Raw genomic sequence first — 18,252 nt, 5'->3', positions numbered from 1 at the left:
CCGTTTTATTAAAAAACTATGCATTTTTGGTCAAAAGTTGCTGTGTAATGTTGAAAGCGCATTAAATTCCAAACAGTTCGACATCTTTTTTATCAATGTCCGTCAAATATTTTTTGAGATATGAAGCGTCAAAAAAAGAGCATTTTCCCCCTTTCTATGAAAATATTCGTTTTGCTAATATTTTGAGACAGATATCAGCAAAACAACTCAGGCTATTACATAAATTGTAAAATAAAAATGTAGAAAATTTCACTAGCTTTCATTTAAGACCAAAAGAGTGCGAGTTATTAAAAAAAATAGGATTATATCATAAGTCTAGTATAACTGGATCAGAAATAATCGGTGGATGGTAATGGCCAAATGGGATAGTTTACATATATTTACAGGAGGCGTAGCGGAGAACGAATTATTATTATTTGGGGGCTGTTCAAGTATTACTCAGACACATATTTGCGTATATCAAATCAACATTTATTTAGTAAGTTAAGTTTACGGTCAGAAAGACCTCAGGATCGCCGCTTGGCGGAAAAAATATTTACGAGTGGCTCGCCTCTGCCTTTCTATGTCCTCCAGGTCTTTTAAACTGGAAAACAAGATGTGGCCAAGGTAGGTATTTGACTTCGTGTACTCTCCGCAATTGAACTCCATCAAGCAAAAGAGGTGGTACCTGTGTGGGCATATGTGCTGCCTCCATGAGCATAAATTCAGACTTGTCCGGATTGTATCTCATGTTATGCTGGCTGGCGTATCTCTCGCATTCTGCGAGTAACTTACGCATAGCTCCCACAAATGGTGCTAGTAGGACCATATCGTCTGCATATGCGATGTGATTTATCATTTGCCCATTGATGGAGCAGCCAACCTCGGTACTGGTCAAAGCCTGCGACAGCCCATCCATGTACACGCTGAAGAGAGCCGGAGACATACTGCCTCCTTGTCTCACGCCACAGTTTAGCCCGCTGGCTGTGGACAGAGTTGACTTCCATCTTACTACGTTCTTCTGCTGGGAATACCACTTCTCCAGTATCTTAATATTTGGCGTGGGCGCTTTCCGTTCCCGTAGTTTATTCCACAGCAATTGGTGGTCAAATACAACTCAAGTGGACTTTCTATCACTACAGGAGTTGTGCCATCAAGATGCAGAACCAGGAAAATGTAACTAATTCTGTTTTATTTTTCTAATTTACTAAACTTCAAAATTTTACTGTATTTTATTTCTTCATTAGTAATAGTCAAATCGATGCAAAGTTAGCTTAGGCAATTTTTTCAGATAAATGGATATCAAAGAAAGTAAGATCGAATAGATAGCACTTTCAACCTAAAACTTTTAGCGTAAATTATTTTACCTTAACCAATCTACCAGACTCTTGGCTTCTCTATTTATAGATTTTTTTTTTTACCAAAGTAACTATTCGTCTTACTGACCTTTATTTGCACTAAAACTAAAGCAAAATAAATTTTATATAATGTTATATTGCAATATATATCATATCCTGAAGTATTTTGCAGATATTTGTCTAAAAATATTGGCAAAACGCTACATTTTATAAATGCGTCAAAAATTAACCTTTTTTGACGCTTCATATCTCGAAAACTATTTGACGAACAATGATGAAAAAGATGTCAAACTGTTTGAAATTTAATGCGCTTTCAACTCTACAAAGCAACTTTTGACCAAAAACGCATAGTTTTTTAATAAAAAAATAAAAACCAAAAAAAGTCCGATTTTTTTACTTTTTTTTTTAAATTACGAAGTTAGCACACTTTTTGTTTGCTTGCAAAATATAGTCTTACATTCCCCCAAGGACTCCAAATAACATACCAAAAATCTAGCTTTACATCACACTTTGTTTTTTTAGCCGATTTTCATGTAAGATTTGACCGGTGTAACACTCAAAAACATTCTTTTTTTGTAAATCAATTACTCCAGTAATAAAATTAGTATATAACTTCAAAGTGCATTAAATTTATTGAAGAGCTCCTAGAAGAAACCTTTACATTACTAATTAAAATTGTTTGAGAACTCTGAGACAACGAAGTTTATTTTTTAATAAGAAATAGACGATTTAGGATGCATTAATATTTTTGAGATTCCAGTTTTTGGGAATAATTCTCCAAAAAATGGAATCTCATGAACATTAGCGCGTCAAGCGTTGAGTCGCTCAATCGCGTCCTTAGCCGGTTGCAGAGCATCCCCGCTGCGGAGAATGCTCTTTCAGGCTCAACACTTGTTGGTTGAATAGCCAATAATTTATTATAAACAGAGGACAAAATTGGCCCCATTTTGCCTCCGTTCTCATACACGGCCATTTCAATATGCACCAAGGTATCAACATCGGGTGCTGGTACCGTAACAGCCGTGTATTTTGTATCTTTTTGGGCGTACGCAGATAGTTGTTCATTCAACAACTCTTTGTAGGTCAAAACACGTTCTTCATTACCACCAGTCATCGACGGGAACGGGATGTCTTCAGCTTCAGTTAAGGAAGTCGTTGCCGGAGTCGGAGTGCACACATTTTCGGCTATTTTGCAGATAGCATTCTTAATTTCCGCAAATGTAGGTGTTTTGAATATTTCGTCATTGGGCTGTGGCTGTGCAATATACTTTTCAAAATTATGCAGGTACTGCAGTGTCCCAGTTACAGTATCAAGACGCCTCTCCGAAATCCTTCGTTTTAAAGCTGCTGTTAGTTTAATTGAAAAGGAATCTTCGTTGCATTCCAATGTTGCTATCATGAATTTTAAGCTGGCATCAGCTGTCAACAAAGTCGCATCTTTGCGGCACAGTACTTCAACTGTTGTCTTTACTATTTCGAGTGACGCGTGCATAGTCTCGAGTGTAGCTACTTCTTCATCGCTGAAGTAATTTGGATATTTAAGATCGATTAATGCTTTTTCGACACTTTTTTTAATCTTTAAAAAGCGCCCTAACATAGTCTCCAAACTACTCCAACGAGTACGGCAGTCCAGAAGAAGTTGAAGCTCTTGGCCAAAATCTTCTTTGACGTATTTCTGGAGTATGTCGTCGTTTTTTGTTGGTGAAACCCTGAACTTTTTTACGACGGACCGGACTTTTTTGATGACATTATTGTAGTCCTCCTGTATACTCCAGGGTATGCCCGAACGTTCGATGTTCATGCCATCGTAGTCGTCTTCATCTTCATCTGAATCAATGCCATCAGCTCCTTGGTCGACGTCAACTTACACAAGTTGTCATTTTTTTTATAAACAACATCATGGATAGCTAATTGGAGTCCATGTGCCAGGCAAAGTTGGTGGTTTGTTGTTAATAAGCGCCCTACTTTTATCATTACGCTTGCCCCGTCTGTGGTAATACCTACAACGTCTTCTTCTAATGATATATTATACCAAACGAAGCCAATCTTGTCTTTATGAGAAACACGCAAGTCTCAGCAGGCATAGATCCCACGATTCTAATGAGACCTAGGTTTTTTACCAAGCTGTTGTCGGTAAATAATTGACTATGAACATTCAGGTTTATATAACGGCGGTTTTTGCCTGAAGTCCACTCATCGAATGTTAGAGACAAATTGCATCCGTTCGAGTTTGACATCTTCAACGATTGAATTTGCTGACGTAGTTTAATTTTAACAGAATGAAATTGGTCAAGTACGATTTTTCTTATCGTATTAGGAGATTTGGGTAAATCTTTGCCATAACTTTTCTTGAACAATCTTCTTAAGTCTAGCGACGTACAGAATAGTGACATTGCAACACCATCTAAAGTAACCATTCTACAGATTGTAACTTCGTAGCAGGTATCGCTTTGATAAAAATCAGTAATTTTTTGTCTTTTTAGTATAGTATCAGTTGATGAAGCTTCGGCCTTAGACTGTGTACAATCAACCGGCTCTTGTCGTTTCAACAATATCGCGTGAGCATTTCTTAAATGATTTTGTAACGTTGACGTACTGCCTCCAATTTTAAAAACTTCTTACATTGCTTACATTGGGCTTGCTGACCATCCAATGATCTCAAACAGGAACACCAAACGCTAGTTTTGTCGTTAGATTTTCTTTTATATTCTTCAAACTTCCCAACCGTTGTATCGCTCATCTTGTATGGTAGACTTATGCAACGGCATCTAAAAAACAATATTAAACCTATACTTTACCCACACCATGCAAAAACACATGCGCCAGGATGCCAGCAAGAGCGTTTAGTTACTATAGATACAGGGTTACTCGTCTCCCATGTCTGCAAACAATTTTGTCGGCGAGTCAGAATCTACTGGACCATGGACAGTTTGCAGTGCCTGCGCATGCTCAAGGTCGTGGAGCACCACGTTTAGCTGTGCAAATTGAATTATTTTAGCATTTAATGAAGTGAAAAACGAACATCTTGTTTTATGGAACATTAGTGGAAATGTCCTAAAACGCGCTAGACTGTGCTTGCAGCAAAATGGACTGCATTTTGAACAATTAAAATACAATTAGTGTAAGTGAGTTAAGTGAGGAGAAATGGACTCCATTTGTAAGTACCTAAATCAAAATTCAAACGTCCAATTTTTAAATACACTAATAATAATATAATTATTTTTATTTTTTTATATTTTTACGGTTGCAGAATGTCTGTATCAGGTATATATTTGGCCTCCGCAAATACGATCACATCTCTGAGTTTCGTTCCCGGCTTGGGTGGTTACCGATCCGCCGACGTAGAGATGTGCGTGTCCTGTCGTTGCTGTACAACGTACTCTATAACCCCTGTTCGCCAACTTACCTGTCTGAGAGATTTAACTATCTGGCTGAAGGCAGTGAACACCGCTTACGTTCAAGCACTAATCTTACGCTTGCCATTCCGACAAATAATACACGTACGTATGCAAAGTCTTTCACGGTGCGCGCGGTGAAATTGTGGAATGAACTGCCCCGGTCTCTCAAACAGTCTCAGTCTGTGGCATCACTCAAGACTAATTTGAAGAAGCTTTGGCTTTCCAACCAAGCGTGATCTGGTTATGTGTATTCCTTCTGAACCTACTCCTATTTGAGAAGTACATATTTCTTGCGATATTCATATTTATGTATATATATATTTATATATCGTATTTTATTTGTGTATTCGTATATGTAGTTTATTTCATAATATTATTTAGTATTTATGTAGTTTATTTACTTGTGGACATTATTTTGGTTTATTTCTGACCTTTATTGTACTTCTGTAAGTTTGTCTATCTTGCCTACTTTAATGTTCCTCTCATCTAATCTAAGGTTAGCTGGAAGAGATCCCTTATAGGGATAAGTTCGCCTTTGTACCTCTGTTCCTGTAAACTGTATGTGAATCTGTTGTACACAATAAAGTGATTACTACTACTACTACTACTAAATACGCCTAAGCACATGTCGTTTTTCACTTTATCGACTTCTTCTGTGAATTAATTTGTCTTAAAATGTTAAATGTTTTTTATTGACTATCGACATGGGCTTTGACGGTCCTAAGCCCGTGAAAGTATGAAGGAAAATTTGGAATCGCTGTAAATCCGGCGCGGCTAAGAACAAAAGCTGCCATCTTTGAACCCTGCCGACGCCGCTCAGCTCCCCGCCCACCCGCCTCTCCCCACCCCCTGCGCAAGCGCTGCCACTGGCCGCGCGCGAGTGCCCCGCTCACTCCTCGCCTCCGCCGCTGCCGTCAGTAACTAGGGTGACCAAGTTTTCTACTGTTTTTGTGGAATAATTTGGGTGCATGTATAGTTGGGGCCCATTTAAATTCAGTTGTTAACTTAGTTATTCTTATTTGGCAACAAGTTGATAGCCACGCCTGTGCAAGTGTGCGTGCAGCCGTGCACGGGTTAAGTAAACGCCATAACATAATGTCGTCGACATTTGACGTTTTAAATAAGTTAAAATAAACTTTGCACAGGCGAGGCTGTCAAAACCAGTAAAAATTACTGTCAATTTATCGTAGCTGGACTCTACTTATTATACATTTTGTGTACACAAATAGTGGTGATGGTGATTCGCTCTTACAGGTATTACCGAATAAGTAAAAGACGTAGCGTACCGACGTAAATTTTATGTTATTCGTTCTTATCTTACGTATTTACTAGCCAGAAAGAACACGATATTATATTATACACCCTTAATCGACACAACTATTTTTTACACTTCGTGCGTGAATTGCGTGATGTGTTAAAAACAGCATAGGCAGGCACAATTTAACAACGAAAAATCCAAACTCAAATAATCACATCTGTATTGTATGTCATTAATCATTAGTTAGTTGTTATTTAAAATTTATTTGATTTCTGCGTTAGTATTAGTAATGTTAGTATACGAACAATACAAACACACTGCATTCAACATTCTAATAACCACAACAGCAAGAGCAACACCTTAAAAAACAACATAACATTATTATGATTTCACCGTTACCTTGTAACTTGTCTTGCGTAGAAATATGTTTTCATTGATATTATTTAAAATTAAACACAAACTACCAAATAATCGACAGTAATGCTCCGTAATCCAAGCGTATTTTACGAGTTTTGACACACCATAAGTATCACAACCTGATAACCACACCCAAAACGGCCACAACGAACAACATCAGCCGCGTGAATAAATGGGCGAATGGCGCGCGCGCGGGGTACAGCGCCGAGCGCGGTGCGGGGCGGGACGGGAGAACAAGCGGGCGAGCGCGAGCGCGACCTTGGGCACCGCAGTGACGATTCGACTAGTACGTACGAGTATTACTATTATTCCCTCTTCCCGTTCCACCTTCGCGAGATTTTTAAGCATTTTATTTATTACAATAACGCACGGGGATGGTTACAGTAAGTTATCCGTAGGTAAAAGATAGACATATGCCGTCGACCGTCGAGGACTATTTTGTATTGTAAACCTATTAAAGAAAGAGACATTAAGTATTTTGCCAGACATTGCTTTGATATTGCTCAAACGGTTTGGACGGCGTTTTCGATTAAAGCTCTCACGGGATTTACTCGATTAGAAAATATCGTCATATTTCAAACAATTCAAACATAATCTGAACAAGAATCACTCTATTTATTTTTGAGTTTATCGTGAACGAACACACAGACAGACTTTGTTTTATAAGATGTAGAATCAGAGTTAGGGAACTTAGGGATAAATGATAATATCCGTAAGAGGTGCATTCATTTTTGATAGAAAATCGTATTTGAAACAATTTGAACTTATTATTTACATAAATAACAAGTTGAAAATTGTACATACAGTTGTTTTTTCAATAGTGAAACCAAAATATCCGAAAATTCGGATTTCGGTTTTAAAATCCGGATTTAGAAACGGATCGTAAAATCGGCGGATTATACGGATTTTCGGACTCCGGATAATCCGGATTGCAATCCCTAGTCGACCGTAAACAAAAAACAAACAATTATTCCTAATTCGTACCGGTACGAAATAAAACAAAGCGTCGAGTACGATTAAGGCACAAGATCAATAACGATTTTAAATTTCCCGAGTAAAAATTGCTGCCATGCTAGCGTCTGTACGTCAAGTAATTTTAAACCTAAGTAAGTGTAAAAATAAACATAAACCTTCTCATTTACGTAACTAGACTAGAACGGAACTGAAATCGCTATGAATGAACTAAAAAAATTGCTCGAAAACAGCAAATTTACTTACTTTTTGAATAATTTAAGACGGAGCAGCGGCGTGGAGTTGACACTCGCATAAGGTAACATAGCGGACTAGTCGTTCTATTTTCTAGCACTCACGTCGCCGCTGATGTATCCATAGACAAGAACTTGGAAGGGAACGATTTAGGAACAGGTACGATTTAGGCAAGTTTACCCTATACATGTTATGATATGAGGATGGGTAAACTTAATAAGAAAAAATGAGCTTGAATCTAATATTTTAAAGTGTGGCGCGAAATTTTGGAACTTTGGAATTGCTGTCGTTTTTGGAATGGTCTTAAAACAAGTTCACATTTAAAAAAATGTATTACAATTACTATATTTTAAAATTAGTTTAGAAGAGTTTGACGTCTTTTACAACCTGTCGACTTTGCCACAGTCGTCGAGAGACAAAGTATTTTTTTTATTTTAAGCGTTTTATTATAATTGGTTGTATTACCGGACTAAAAAACGCTGGGCCGAGAGGGTTGCATTGCTGACATCCTAACGGAAGATTGCGAAATAAATTTATAAAATTTAGGAATTTTGTCGTTGATCTGTGTCAGCAAGGCACCTCGAATCTCGATCGACCGAGTTAAAAGCATTTCATACATCTATCTTTAGTACGATCTCGCCTTCCCCACTAAAATTAAAAGCATGTAAGTTCCTTACACATGACATCCGGGTTAACTTTTCCCTGTAATGTGGTCAAATCAAAGATATCAGTTCTTTTAAAAGGAACTCACCGACTTCGCCAAACCAGTGATCAAGTAGATCCTTAAGATGTTGGATGTTGGGGTGACACGCCGTCAAGACCACCTGCTGAACCATTGGGGAAGGAAATAAGTGCTGCCAGAATCTCTTCGGGTGTTACCTGGAGGCATGGGTCAGAATGGCCGGGAAGATCGGGTAATTTGGCATTTGTATCGGATATGCTAAAGTACTAATTCCAAAATCTGTACTGTGTATTTAGCTAGCTTCAGATAAAAAGATGCATCAAATTATGTTTACTTAGACATATTGAATAAAAATAAATGTGCAGTGCCATCCCTAGTTTTTTCAATGATTCCAAAACGCTGATAATTCACCAATGACGAGCGAATTTGTCAACTGTAAACTTAATTGGCATCAAAATAAAAGAGAAATCACTTATTAAATTAATAATTAAATACAGTATATAAGGTCCTAATTTATTAAATGCAGATATTTTTACAGCTGATAGTACTCGGTCTCTGGAGTATATTAAACCGTGAAACATTATAGCTTTTACGATGTTTTTTTGGAGAAAACGGAAAAACAAATTTGCTACGTAAAAACACCCTGTTTATGTGATTATTAAATGAAAACTCATTGAACAGATTCTAGTACCTCTTTTACGTACCACTTAACTGTAACTGGCCACTTCAATGACATGTGCAGTTTTCCCGCCGAACCTTTACGACATTTACAACAAACAATTGTTGACATGACAGACAGTGTTATTGTGACATGTGATAATGCACATGATGATTTTTTTTAGACGAAATTATAATTAATTTTTTTGTTAGGAAATAGAAATCAAAAAAGTTACATGAAAAGATTTCTTAATTTATATTTAAAGTTAATTATTTTAATGTAAAGTATCATGTGTTAAAATATCTGCAACTAATAAATTAGGACCTTATATATCAAATTTACTAACGTAAATTGCCGGATAATTTTCTCAATCTATCCGAATAAAGACAAAACGTTTTGCTCAAAAATTTCAATTAATCGCGAGTTGTCGAAAATACGTGTAAAAACACAGCCATCTAGCAGTCCTTAATTACTCCATCGAATACCTTCATACGCAAAAGATATTTATACCTAACGGTAACAATGAAAAACGAGTTACTCGCCCGCGGAAAGCCGGAGCGATTGTCGGCATCACTTTTTCCTCATAACAGGAAATGAGGCCCATTTATCGTGACAATGAAATACAACACAACACAACTCCTTGTTTTGGTTTATACCTACATATTATCTAAAAAGATCAAACATATGTTAATGTACCACACGTAAGACCAATGTAATATCAAATATATCTTACCTCAACAATATAGACCTAAGAGCTTCTGTATATTTTAGTGAGGGTTAGTTAAGTTAAACGTGAAGTTATAATGGTAACCTAATTCATGTATAAGTTACCTACAGTTTTCTTAATTTAACATATCTATTTATTACATTTTCAGTACATGGTGCGTAGCCGAATGGCACAAACGCTCACAAAACGATCGTAGATATCTATCTCTATCGCTCTTGCATAATTATTAGTGCGACAGAGCCAGACTACCTTTCGCAGCATTTCATTTTCGTTTCGCCTCGTAGAAATGCCATTCGGCTACGGGGCCAGATGGTACTTTTTTACGCACTAGTGCGAGAAGTGGTTCATTTCTTTGCAGGACGAAACTTCGGATCGGAGAGCCGTCTGTACTAAAAAATGTCGTAACTTCCTCTTTTCTGCACTTGTATCGTAATACACTATTTTGAAACAGTGCTTGTCCCATATACAACCATTTTCGGTCGTCGTTCAGTCGTCAGTCGTCAGTTGTTCTAGTCTCAATTCTTAGTCGCAGTATGGTCATCGTTTAACGTAACTAATAATCCTCATTAGTTCAGCAAATACATATCAGAATAAAGCTTATATTTATATTATATTAATTCTACGTTTGCCCGGAGCATCGTCCCTAAGACGCTTGCCGCGTTTCCTCGCTGTATGGCCCAGACAAGTTTGGTGGAAACCTCCTTCACAAACTGCTTGGTGTCTGATGACCATGGCCCAAATGTTTCAAATGCATGTGCCGCAAATATGTGTAGCCGGCTAGCAGCGGAGAAATTAAACGAATGTTCTTGCAGTAAACAATATAATATAAAAAAACCAATATATACAATAAAGTGGGTACTATCTGTCAGTACGCGAGTAGGTAGTAAAAGATCGTCACTGGCCTCAACGTTCCTTCTGCTGGTCTTCGTCGAGCCGTATAACGTGGTCTGTCCGCGGGTGCCACTGCGCGAGTTGTACAGAAACCAGGCTGAAGATGTTCCAGCGCTGAGTAGTATAGGCAGCAACGTTCAGCAAAGATCTTCTTAAATTTTAAAGCAGAAGAAAGGGCTGCAACAATCGTGCGTGCTTAGATCTGCAGTCGGAACCTAGCCCAGGCCTTATTCGCTTTCGCGAAACAGTGACGTACAATAAGACTTGGATTAGGTTTCAACATTAAACGAATTAACTTAACTATTTACACATATTATACAATTATAAATACCTGCATAAGAGGCAGCCCAACACAAACACACTGTTTTTACAATAGAAGTATTTCACAAGTTTTAAATGCAATTAAATAATTAGCATTTTAACATTTTAATGTATTAGAAACGGCACACTACAGGACATACACAGATTGTCTGCAATTTGAGTACAATATGTAGAGGTAGGTTCTTGTACCAGGATCTTCTCATAACATGTCATAATGAAATTGTTCAACAAACCTAGATCATATTCAATGTCTTCATATGGTCCCACGGATGTATTTTAATTGACATTACATTAACTACCTACATTAATTTAATAACAATAATTGGACGTAGTTACGCAGAAACGTTCCAATCCATCTAAAATTGTCACTGAAATGAAAGACTTGTTTTTCATACAAGGTCTAAAACTTAATGACAATCTTATGTGGAATGGAACGTTTCTGCGTAACTACGTCCAATTACACTTAGAGACCTTATACTCACTTACAGACCTCATACTTCTCTGAGATTTGACTATGATTATATTTTATTTTAAAATAGATTCCTTACTTTAACGATCATGTTGTCGCTTGATTAAGTTAATTTTAGTTTTTTAACACTATGAGACCTTATACATCTCTGAGATTTTGATTATAATTATTTTATCTTAAACTTAATTTGTTACTTTAATGTGTGACATTGCACATTTTTAGTATAACGACGTTTTTAGGTTTGTCTCAAATATAAGTTTTTGCGCATGGCAAGGACTTTAATTGATCTAGCAACTGAATCGATATGGATGACAGTTCTGTATCCAATGAGAATCATCTGTCAACAAGGGTTGTTGCCAATATAGAAATATACATGATTTTCATGATAATAATTAATTTAGAATTTACAATAAATATTTGATCTATAAGTTAGGAAGTTGCTGGAACATGGTTAGAAAATTAGGTGGAATTTTACACACTAGATATTTCAGTCCTTTGAAATTTATTACAGCAAATTATTGCTGAAGCTGTCGTTCGATTTGGTATCCCCAGGGCTCCCAAGGTTGTTTTGAGTTCTGAGACCTCTTCACTTGCTAGCTGGCTTCGGTACAGGTCGTAGGCCTCCAGTGGCTACTTTTAATGTATCATGGATTATCTCTGATATGGAACAGAAATCCAAATTGTGGAGCAACAGGAGTCCTTTTCTGTGTGGCCTAATGGCTTCCAGAATTATATTTTTCACCATGAACTGTGAGTAGAGTTCAGTTGAATAATATTGTGTTAACTTCTTTGTGTGATCTTGGCTTTGTCAAGTTTTGACCATGTGTCTCTATTTCCAGTCTCCTGGTGGTTTATGTGGCGGGAAGGGTTTGTCAGAGCTGCGAATGATGAGGCTTCTCAAGTTTCAGCTGGTAAGCAATCCAGAATATTAATTATTCATATGATAAGGTTAGGCCACATTTCCATTGTCTAATGAAGGTTTTTTTTTCTATTTCAGCTGACTGGGATTTATCAATTCTAATTTAACAATCAAATTTAAGATTTAAATTTGTTTTTCAAGATCTCAAGATTTAATTGGTCTCGGTTTCATTTAGTTTCTTCCAATTGAATGCTTTCACCCTAAGGGGGTTTACGGTGAAGAGGATGCTTGCCGGAGGCTGAAGCTTAGGTTGCGGAGGTGCTCTTTTGAATTACTGCGCCTGGGGCGACCGCTTTGGCTCACTGAAGGATGGCTTGCATGTGCAGCGGTAACTTCTGGCTTGAAGGTTGGTGGCATTTCTCTTTCCTGGAAGCAAGTGTTAAGTTTAGTTAAATTTAGTTTCTATCATCTATGTTGGCACTGATACTTAGGGACTAACCAGTCTTAGGCAATGCTTGTAAATCACCCAGAACCATAGTTGTACGGCCCAGCTCTATCGTCTGGCAATGTTATTTTATATTGATATTTGGTGATACTTTCAGGACCCCCTCCCCCTGGCCAATATGACGTGTAATTTTTTGCCAACTTAAGAAGACTATTTTCGAATACAGGAATCTCAACCAAATTCTCAACCAAATTTTGGCAATAAAAACTACACGTGATATATTATGTTCCTTCCCCCCCCCCCCCCCCTGCCGTCCTATCACTAAAACCCATCGAACCCACAAATGATAGTTTTGAGATATGGGCCAAAAACATAAAAACCCATATCTAGGAAATATGTAGATTTAGTCCAGATTTCTTTTATTCTAAAATTAAAACTAAAATTCACGCTAACGTAATTTGAAATCAATTTAATAAAATATTGTTTAATTTATTAGAAATTGGCCATTTTGTGTTTAAGTTATGCAAATAATTCCTAAAATATGTATGATTTTACTCTTAAAACACGGTTAAGTATACTTTAGCCGTTTTTTAGAATTCAATGATACATAAAACGTAGCTTAATAACGGCAAAGTAAATTTACGTGTTTATAGTAATCGTAACTGAGCATTGTAAAATAGAACCGTTTTTCCCCCGAAGGGTAAAAAACGGATATTTAGGTTCCTGCCGAAGCTTGAACCACTAATGAGATTAACACCTTCATAACTCGGCCCTAATCGAGTGAATTCCTCAACTAGTAGCGCCATCTGGCGCGCCAGTCAAGTACTAGTGTCGCCCGGTTACCAGCGCTCGGCTGCTTTTTCCTCAGTACCTTTAGCCGGCAAGGCCCTTAAGGGTGGTTCAAGCTTCGGCAGGAACCTAAATATCCGTTTTTTACCCTTCGGGGGAAAAACGGTTCTATTTAGGTGTCCGTGCCTTCGCTTGAACCACTAATGAGACGTGTTTAAACCTCTGCCGGCGCTGGTTAGGGCGTACTGTGACTGATATACTTTATTTATACAGAAATGTCATAATAAGAAATAGGAAGGTATACAAAGGGATGTTTCAAAATTTAGCCACTAAGGTTTCATGAGTTGAAACTGACTCCACACAGCACAGCACAGTTATCCATTATGACTCTATGATGGTGGTGAATCACTTAATTTATGTATAACATAAAACCGACAGGAAGCCAGTAGTTAATAGATCGGTATTACAATATTTACGGAAATAAAACCTGTTATTTTAATAACATTTTTGTGAGAAAATATCTGTAGCAACCCAAACTCTGAAGAACTTCCCCTTCATCAATGGGTGTTACATCAACGTCGGCTAAATTTGTCTCACGTTTCCCTTACAACAGTCCCTAGTCAGAACAAGATCATATACATGTTTTGTCTAATAAATTCACCAAGATACTAGTCTTCTTCTGCTTAAGATAACTATAATTATATCATGTAACTATAATACACAATTATATCATAGCACTGCCATGAGCATTATGACATTATGTTGAAATTTTTATTTTTCATGTAAATTGATTACTGTACCATAAGTAATGCGCCTATATGTATCTCCGAATATGCATATATTATTGTTAGTATACTGAGTAATAAGCAATATTGACATAGCCTAAACATTGTCTTACATAGCCCACTGCCAAATGTCAACATTTCCCATAGCATAATGTGTTATGAATTCTGTATAAAGAAATTGCACGCTATCATATGTTAATTTGTAATGTATACCCACATCACGATAATGTATGCGTTACTGCTGGACTGGTAGCAAAACTGCAAATAAGATGATAATACATTTTCGGCTTCTGACTGAATTAACAATACCATGGCCATGATTAGCTAAGGATACATATAATAAAAGGTAAGCTCCTACTCAAAGTCTTTACGAGAACGGAAACTATGCAAATTTTTCCTATTAAATTAAAATGGGTCAACTGAGCAAAAAGCTTTGGGATACAAGCGATTGAAACGAATCAATGATCTAATGAATCACACATACTTAGGCGATGATCAAATGAAGGCAATTATTTCTAATTTAATTGACTTTGATACTTCCATGAATATACATGAATGTTAATGCGGGAATCCTCTCTACACTGTACGCGTCAACTTTATTTAGTCTTTTACTATGTCTAGCTAGTATGCTTTTTTCGATATTTGAAATATTTAATTTGTGTTTGAATAATTATGAATATGTGATGCATATATTTTTAGGCTTATCATTTTTATGACTTATGTGCTGGCTAGCCGAATTTATAAAGGCAAAATTGTACGATTCGTGAGCTAGTAATTCTAAAACATTACGACTTATGGCTCTTTAGTCCATTTCGATATTCTAATAAGAATGTAAGACGACAGATAACTCTTCAAATAAGGGTTAATGATGTACGATTACCCATTTATAATTAAAATTCAGTCATCAGCTTAAGATAGTAAATAGTTTTCTTTTCAGAACTTTCGTAATTTATCACCAAATTTCAAAGCAATATATTCTATATTGCTCTTTTGTGCGAATATATATATCTCACGTTCTTTATAAACTGATGTATACACATAAACATACGGGTTAATATTTACTGTATTCTTGCTTATTTCCCAAAATCCATATGCAGCGGGACTTCCCACAAACAAGATGCAACTGTTATGTAGGGTAATACCTGATTCTACAATTATATCGAGATGACAATTATTTATTTATCGTATGGCATATAATTAGAATTTTCTTAAAAGTCGTACGTGCGCACGGCTGTAGCATGTAGCGCCACGGACGATGACAATGGTATTTACACTTGCCTGTCATCCGAGACCAATAGGTCAAAATATCGTAGCTATAAGTACTGCGTACCTTAAGCGCTGAGCTTTTATTTTTAATTTAGGTTTCAAGACCTTACTTCTGATAAATATAGTTCATCAATATCTATTTAAACGGCAATAATTTTAAGTTTTCTGTTACCACTAGAAACCCATTTTGCCTAGAATCTGCGCTCCCTTTTATGAGTGTCCTAACAAATTATTGTATGTCAGGTATATTAGGAGTCCGAAGTCTTCTAAATTAAGTCATAAGCACAGTAATGTTATAAACATCATATTTCTAGTTCCTTACACTAAATTCAATTGGGACTGGGACTCGTCCTCTGACCTTACGAACCGTTTTTAAATAAGTTGTGGCGTCTCCTCTGTTACTGACAAATAGTCCCGCCGCAAGACTCTAATAAATGGTGCTTAGTAAGCAACTGCGGAAATGTGTATCGATCCTACAACGCGCTAATGGAGTTCCCAAAAGTTAATTGTAAATATACAACTTCTGTTAATCTCTCTAGGCCCCAGAAACCTATTCAGAAAACATTTGTCAAATGAAATAAACGGGAACTTTCTGTTAGTAATACCGCAGTAGCGGGCGATAATTTTAGGATGCGAGCGCCTCTTTATTTGTAAGAGGAAACTGTGGTCTAAAATCGAAAGAGATTCATCCTTCAATTTCCGTTTAATTTATTATTTCAGAAACAGGCCTCCACATTCAGTGACTACCTTTCAACATTTTATCCATAAGAGTGCCTTAGCAAATTGTGAAAATCGGCTTCTCTCGGAAAATGTATTGCCCTATTGGTTTTAATGAGCTTAAAGTGTTTTCCATATATCATACAACAAATAAGCACTTTGAATACAATTTACCTACACGGTTTCTTGCCTTGTTTTGTGTAGTTGTTTAAGTTTAGGACCAACTTCATTTACTTCGGTCAAGAGATGTAAGCCATAGTTCTTTGCTGTAAATAGTTTGAGAATATTGTTCGGTTGTCTCTTTAATCTAATTCGTTAGTTATTTATAGAAACATAGGATTCGTAACATTACGCCATCGAACTGGGCAACCGACAAATCCTTTTACGACGAGAGTCCGTCCTGAGTAACAATGCAACAAGGCATACTAAAATGCTATTGTACTAAATAACATATCCTTTAAGTCATTTTGCCAAACTATCCACAAAATATCGTATATATTTGGGAGTCAGATTTCCGGTACGAGTTTGTTGTCTTTGTAATTAACCTCTCCAAGGATTGTCTGTAACCTTGGTCTAGCTAACGTTAGTAATATATAATGCATGATTGAGTATTCTAACCGTTGGTCGATTAACGGCAGTTTGAGGTCAATTTGTAGTACATATATGTATATATCGTACTTAGAAAACTTTCCGAGCTGTATCTTTTTATTTCTGAATGAATTGGTTCAGAAGTCTCTACTGGGTCGATTGTTACAGAAGTAATACTTTTGTCAGTTCGGTATACTGAACAACATATACTGGAACATTATCCGCCATTAGTCCGACTGGATGTTTCAGCCGGACAGCTATAAGTTTGCTGAAATACAGACGAATATCCAGGTTTCACAGAGTAATGAGCCTAGTACAAGAATTTTCCTTTGCGGTAAGTTATTTTGTAGCTAATAGTCAACATTTGCTAAGTACCTGAGTGGTTCTTCTGCATTTCTAAAGTCCGTATCAAGACCCAAGACCATGCGTCAATTATTGACGCCCGTGAGTTGATGAGACTAGAGCTCTAATCATTCATTTAAAAGAATCTGCACACTAGGAATAGCGTAAAACAGTGGCATAAATTAATGGATTTTCTTTTTCCCATTGGTATCTTCGCCTCCCCCTCTCCCTTTCTGATTGGGCAAGAAGGGCTTTGTAATATAAAGTGGTTTTTCATTCTGTTTAGCATCACTATTATGTATATTTCTTAATTCGCTTAGTATCTGGCAACAAAGTGCTAGTTAATTGCTACCGAAGCTCCACCCACACGTTTTTAGATGTGGAAGTGGATTTTCACAACGTCAAACCTGCTAATAAACCTCTATCATGACGAGCATTCTAAAAGTTGACATGACAAATTAGGTTGGCAATAACGGCGTTGCTTTACAGTAATTGGATCACACATTCGTCATTATGGCCGTTCAGATATTCACGAGTGAGAGAAATTTGGACATTCCTCACAATCATTCATGTGTTGGTCAGGTGACCACGCTGATTATGTATTAGCTAATTAGGCAATTGAGACGACGCCGATGTCGTTCACTTTACCTGTCTAAAATGACCCCACTTATGGGAACCCATCACGTGATGATTTTTGTCTAATAAGACAATGACTAAACTGTGTAATTGTGTATGTCTCAGGTTAACACGTACGCTGTGGTTCTGATTCGAAAGACCTTCTACGAAGTACATGTTAAAGCGACATAATCTCATTGAGATTCGAGTACAAATACAACATTTTGCCTCGTGATCATAACGCTCGTCTCATGACACGAAAGGTGAATTAGTGCATAGCATGTAATAACCCAATGGGTTCTCACAGGATGTCGTAAATCATCGCATAGGGCAACGAAATCCAAATTCCAAGTCGCTGCAAAGTTTAATCTTTTACGGGGCGACGCTTGTCAATTTATATGACAGTGTACTTTTTCGCACAGCACAACTTTACTCATGTTGTCTCTAATGACGAATCATGTCTGCACAATGAATGATCTCCT

Source organism: Leguminivora glycinivorella, chromosome Z, assembly GCF_023078275.1.
Source record: "Leguminivora glycinivorella isolate SPB_JAAS2020 chromosome Z, LegGlyc_1.1, whole genome shotgun sequence".
Lineage (NCBI taxonomy): Eukaryota > Metazoa > Arthropoda > Insecta > Lepidoptera > Tortricidae > Leguminivora > Leguminivora glycinivorella.
The sequence above is the reverse complement of the archived record's forward strand: the minus strand, read 5'-3'. Positions refer to the sequence as shown.